Raw genomic sequence first — 6,795 nt, forward strand, 5'->3', positions numbered from 1 at the left:
ACGCGCAATCATGAGATTTTTAAGCGGTATCTCTAATCTGCCTCCGTACCCCCCCCCCTCCTCCTCCCCTCACAACCCCCCCCCCTCTTCACAGCAAGGTCTTTTTATCCTTCCAATTTTGCATCTAAAGATGAGGTGAATACCATTAGCTCAATTCAACCTCAAGTGTAGTCAGATGGGCCTGTGATTTCTGAAAAGCGTTCGCTAAGGTCACATTAAAATGTATAAGAGCATTTCGATTCCTGAGAAGGGGGCTTATTATCCACCCGTGGTGTAAAAGAGGAATGTCAGTGGCCGCAGACTTGGGTGAAAACAAAAGAGATACCAGGATTTCAGTCTTTTGTGAGCAAGCGTCTCTGGTTTCTTTTCACGGCTCTCTGGCTCTCCAGCTCTCCCGCCAGCCGAGGAGCTAGGTCTGCAGACTGCAAACTCAGAACTCTTGCAGGAAAAAAAAAAAAAAGAAAAGAAAAGAAAACTTTAAAAAAAAATAAAAGAAAACAAGTTTAACTGGCTTCCCCTCTGGCCACTTTTTATTTAACCCTTCCAGCTTGAGTCAGGCAAGTCACTGGCTGTTAAGCTATAAATGAGTATTTCCTTGAAAGAAAGCATTTGGTTTGTCCTGTTCTTGTGGCCTTGTTTGTTTATTTGCTTGTGCTTTGTCTGTCCTTTCAGTACACAGAGTCTGTAGATAGTTAGAAAACCATGGATGTTGCAGTCAGACCTACCAGGGTAAGGAGCACTGTTTTGCCATCCGAAGCCATGCGACCTGGGCACCCACTTATTCAGCAGATGGCCGCTGATCATCTGCTGCATGCCAATCATGGCTCTGGGTTTTAGGAATACCCAGGCGAACCACACAGTCTGAGATTTGCACTCTCACAGGGGCAGGACTTCCATAAGGAAAGGTAACGCAGCGAGACAGGTAGAAATGATAATGGGAAATAAACAGTGTTCGAAAAGAGGGAACTTGAGGAAGGCCAACAGTACAGCGGTCGTTCAGGAGGCCCTACAAGAAAAGGGATTTGAGATGAGCTGAAAGTTCAGACCAAGTCAGCAATTCAAAGGGCATCCCTGGTGCTGGGTACCAGAAGGTAAATTGTTTCTGTCATGGACCCCTGTTATTTTGCTCAGCAAGTACCCATACCTACTTCTCCTCCCTCTCTTCAGCTGTGCCATCCTTCCGTGGCATACTCTTGGGAGGGGAGGGGGCCCAGCCAGGATGTCCTGACATCATCCAGCAAAGAAAAGTATATGTGACCCAAGAAATGCTGTCAGGCCCTCAGTCGGAGTCCACCCTAATGAGAAAACTACTTGGCTCTTCCTCTTCCATCCCTAAAACCTCTCTAGTTCCCATTGTTTCCAATTTGATTCTTCAGCTTTCCTTCAGAAGCTGTGAGCTTTCTCTTGGTCTCCCATTAAATGTTCTTTTTGCTCAAGTTAGTCAGAACTTGCTATGTGATTTGAAAACAAAGAACTCTAACCATCATAAAAATCTGTAGCAGAGAATGAGTCTCTAGGAACGTCTCAGGAAAACTTAGGTCGAATGCAAGTAGCTATGTGATCACGGGGACTCAGATTTACATTCATAGTGGGAACCTGGTAACCAATGGCTCATGGAAGTGAAACAGCTGATTAGGATATCAGCATCAGGACTCTCAAAGAGAAGCCACCAGAGTGAAGGGAAAGCGTGCAATAGATTGAATTAGAAGCAGAAGTGTTGGTCTGAGTGCATAGTTTCCAATATACAAGGAAAGGTAGAAGTATAGGCATGCATTTGTGTTTGAGTGTGTCCACTGAGAGAACCTGCAAGCCGTTACACCCTGGAGCAACAAGCACACGTAGTGTCAGATCTTGGTTTCTAAACACCATTCTTCACTCAAAGGAACAAGTGGTCCTTAGAGATCTGCATGATTCCGGAGGTGAGACAGTTGAAAGTAAAGAGGGACCTGGTATATCTTCTGCCATAAAGTGAGCAAGTGCTCAAGGAATGATGGGAACACGCGAGAGCAGAGACCAGCCTGAAGAGGCACATACTAACCAACTTTGCGGAATTCGAAAATTATCTTTGTTCTGATTTAACTTATATCCAACAAAATGCACCTATTTTAATTATAGTTCAATGAGCTCTGACAAGTATATGCATGCGTATAACTAGGTCTTTTGTATTTCCATATAAATTTTATAATCAGTTGGTCCATTTCTTTCGGAAACCTACTGATATATTGGCTAGAATTACATTAAATCTATAAACTCACTTAGGTAAAAATGATACTGTGGTATAATGAGAAGTATATTTGGTCTCTGTTTCTGATTTCTGGCACAGAGCTTCTAAATCCTTGGAATTTCCTGAGTGATGGAAGAGTCTTTTTGTATTTATAACAAACCCCTTTCAATCATACCTGAGCTTATGCTCATGAAGTAACTCAGGGTGGACCCCCTCGCTAGCCTCAGGATGGACCTGGTTGCCAGAAAGACCAAGTGATTATAGGGCAGGAACCTCCAGCCCAGCTTAAGAGAGGCTGGAGACTGAGCTCCATAAAAACTCTTAAACAAGGAGATTTGGAGAGCTTTCTGTTTGGTGAAAACAGCAATGTGTGAGGAAGGTGCTACACTTGGAGAGGCAGGTGGAAGTTCTGCATACCTCCCCCATACCTTACCCTATGTATCTTTTCCATTTGACTGCTTCTGAGTTGGGTCCTTTAAAATAAATCAGTAAATATAAGTAAAGTGTTTTTCCTAAATTCTGTAGGCCATTTGAGCAGATTATCACATCTCAGGAGAAATCAAGGGAATTCCTAAATTTGTAGTCAGCCAAGCAGCAATGTGAGTATCCTGGAGACCCCAACTGTGGCTGGTATCTGAGGTGGGAACATGGGACCACACATTTAACCTGTGGGGTCTGCACTAACTCCAGGAGTGGGTGTCAGAACAGAATTGAGTTGTTGAACACCCAGCTGGTATCAGAGAATTGGAGAATTGCTGTGGGGACCCACCAAACATTTAGTGTCAGAAGTGTTCAGGTAAAAACCTTTCAGGTATCGTGACAACACAGAATGTCCAATGTATCTCTCCATTATTTAATATATTTCTCCACATATTTAGCTCTCCTTCAGAAGTGTTTTGTAGTTTTCAGTCAGTATTGCTTTTAATTATTCCTGTTTTGTGTTGCAAATCATTCTTGCTAGTATACAGAAAAACAATAGACTTCTGCATATTGACATTGTGTCAAACCATCTCACAAAATTATTTACTTTGTAGCATTTTTTGCAGATTCCTTAGGATTTCCTATGCCCATAATTATATCACCTACCAATAAAGATGGGTTTATTTCTTTGTCTCCCATCTTTATGCCTTTTATTTCTTTTTCTTAATTTATTGCATTGGCTAGGACCTCAGGCTAGTGAAAAGAAATGGTGAGAATGATGATTTTTGCATTTTCCTGACCTGAGAGGAAATGCATTTAATCTTTTACTATTAAATATGGTGTCAGCTGAATAATTTTCATAGATGTTTTCTATTATTTTGAGAAAGCTTCTTTCTATTCTGAGTTTTATAGTTTTCATAATCTATGCTTGGCAATATTGTCAAATAATTTTTGTGCACCTTTGAGTTAATCATATGATTGTCCTCCTTTTTACTGGTAAGACTGTGATTTACTCTGATTATTTTTTTAATTCAAAGCAAACTTGCATATTAAAAGTATCTGATGACTATTTCTGGGTTTGACTTGATACTATGTTGTTAAGAATTTTTTTCCCTCAGTATTTGCAAAGTAAACTAGTCTGTACTTTTCTCACAGTTTCTTTGTATCATGACATCACAGCACCAGTTAAGAAATTTTAACTTTTGCTCTATTTTCTGAAAAAGTTAACATAATATTGGTATTATTATTTCTTCATCAGATGTTTGATAGAATTTACCAAACTATCTGGGCATGAAGTTTCATTGTGGGAACCCAATTTTAATAGATACAGAATTATTAATATTTTCTGTTTTCTCTTGTGTCTGTCTTGATAAATTGTATCTCTCAAAGAATTTGACCACTTGATCTAAGTTATTGAAATTATTGGCATAATAAATTTCATGATAGTTCCTTATTATACTTTTAATGCCTGCAGAATCTATAGTGATACCCCTTATTTTATTTCTAATATTAGTAAGCTTTCATAGACACCCTTATTTGATCAATCAACCCACAGATTTATCAAACTATCACAGTCTGTAAAGAATAAACTTTGGGTTTCACCAATTTCTTCATTGTTTTTCCATTTGCTATCTCATTGATTGTTGCTCTTCTCTTTTTATTCCCCCCTTTCTCATTTTTTTAAAAGATTTTATTTATTTATTTGACAGACAAAGGTCACAAGTAGGCAGAGAGGAGTCACCCAGGTGCCCCATTATTTTTGGTTTTAATTGCCCTTCTTTTCCTAATTTTTTAAGATGGAACCTTATATATCACTTATTTGAAAACATTCCTGTTTCCTAATAGAAGCACTTAAGATCAACATTTTCAGGATGCCTGGAGGGCTCAGTCAGTTAAGTGTCCAACTCTTGATTTCCACTCAGGTTATGATCTCAGGATTGTAAAATCAAGCCCTTAATCAGGCTCTGTACTAGGCATGGAGCCTGCTTAAGATTCTCACTCTTCCTCTCCCTCTGTGCCTCCCCATCTCAAAAAAAACAAAAATAAAAATAAACATTTTCATCTAAAAAACACGAACATCCCAAATTTTAATATGTTTATTTTCATTTTATTTCCATACAAGATATTGCCTAATTTCCCTTATGATTCTCTTTTGACCTTTGTGTTATTGTAAAGTGTGTTGTTTAATTTCCAAGTACTTAGAGATTTTCCAGATTTATTTTTATAATTGTGTTCTCATTTAATGTCATTGTGGTCAGAGAATATACTCTTTTGATTACAATCTTTTTAGACCTTATTCAGACTTATTTTACAGCCAAGCATATGGGCCATCATGATGAATGATCCACTTAAAAAGAATGTATTTTCTTTTCTCCATTTGTGTGGAGTAGTCTATAAGTGTCAATTAGGTCAAATAGGCTTATGGCATTGTTTAAGTTTTTTCTTTTCTTCTTACTGATTTATTTTTCATTCTATCAATTACTGAGAGAAGAGTGTTGAAAATCTTCAACTAAAGTTAAAGATGTGTCTATTTCTCATTTTGATTCTGTCCATTTCTCCTTTATGTACTTGGAAGTTCTAATATTAGGTCCATACACATTTAAAACTGTTACATCTTCTTGATAAGTTGGCCTTTTATAATTTACAAATGTCCCTTCTTATCTTTGGTAATATATCTCTTCTTGACGTCTAGCTTGTCTAATATTAATATAGCTCCTCCAGCTCTCGTACTATTGTTCACACACATTTCACTTCTATATACCAGTCCCAGACTATATTGTTATTTTTATTTAAACAATCATCCTTTGGGGGCACCTGGATGACTCAGTTGGGTAGGCAAACAACTCGATTTCAGATCAGGTCATGATCTCATGGGTCGTGAGACTGAGCCCAGCATTAGCCTTCATGCTCAGCAGGGAGTCTGCTTGAGAGTCTCTCCCTCTGCCCTCACACTCTCAAATAAATAAATAAATAAATTTTAAATGATCAGCTTTTCTGAAAAATATAAATGAGAACAAATAAACATTCCCACATATACACATATTTGACATTTCTGACAGTTTTCATTCTTTTCTATACATTTGTGCCTCCATGTAGAATCATTTTCCTTCAAACTTAAAAACTTGATTTAATAACATCATTTTTTCAGTTTGAAGGAAGATTGTAGGTACTATAGGTCTCCTGGTATCAATATTTCTCGGCTTTTGTCTGCTTAAAATTATCTTTATTTCACTTCTACTTTTGAAGGATATTTTTGCTGGATATAAAATTCTAGGTGCCAGCGTTTTTTGGGGTTTTCCTTTCAACTCTTTAAAGATATCATTATAGGGGCACCGGGCCGGCTTGGTCAGTAGAGCATGTGACCCTTGATCTCAGGGTTGTGCGTTCAAGACTTACACTTGGCATGGAGCCTACTTAAAAAGTAAAATAAGATAAATATATCATTGTTGTATCACCTTAATTATATTGTTTCTGAGAGAAGCTAGAGGCTGTTTTTTAACTCTGTTAGCTATATGTAATATATCTTTTATCTCTGTAGGCTCTTAGGATTTTTCTCTTTGTCACTGGTTTTGAGAAATTTGATTATAATATGACTTGATGTGTGTCTTTTTTTATTTATCTTGCTTGGTAGTCACTGATATTTATTGATCTATGGATTCATATTTCTCACAAAATTGGGGGAAATTTTATTCTTATTTCCACAAATAATTTTTTCTGCCCCACTGTCTCTCTCTCCCTTTTCTGGGGAGATATTAGAATAGATATTACACAGATATTAGACTGTGTACTATTGTATCATGGGTCACTGACACTGTTCTTTTTTTTTCTTTTCAGTCCTTTAATTTTTTTTCTTCATTTTGGATTGTTCATATGACTCTATCTTTTGTCTTTTCTTCTAAAGTTTCCTTTTTATACTTTTAATATGATTTTTCATACATAGATTGTACTTTTGAGGTCTAGAAGATCCACTTGCTTCTTTTTTTATAGTTTCTATTTCTCTTCTCATGATGTTTATGTTACCTTTAAATTCTTTAGCATATTTATAAAAGCTATATACTCCTTGCCCCATAATTCCACTATCTACATAATTTTTAGTCTGACTTTATTAATTTTCTTTCTCTGTGTTATGGGCCACATTTTTCCTAATTTTT

This window comes from Mustela nigripes, chromosome 13, assembly GCF_022355385.1.
Source record: "Mustela nigripes isolate SB6536 chromosome 13, MUSNIG.SB6536, whole genome shotgun sequence".
Taxonomy (NCBI): domain Eukaryota; kingdom Metazoa; phylum Chordata; class Mammalia; order Carnivora; family Mustelidae; genus Mustela; species Mustela nigripes.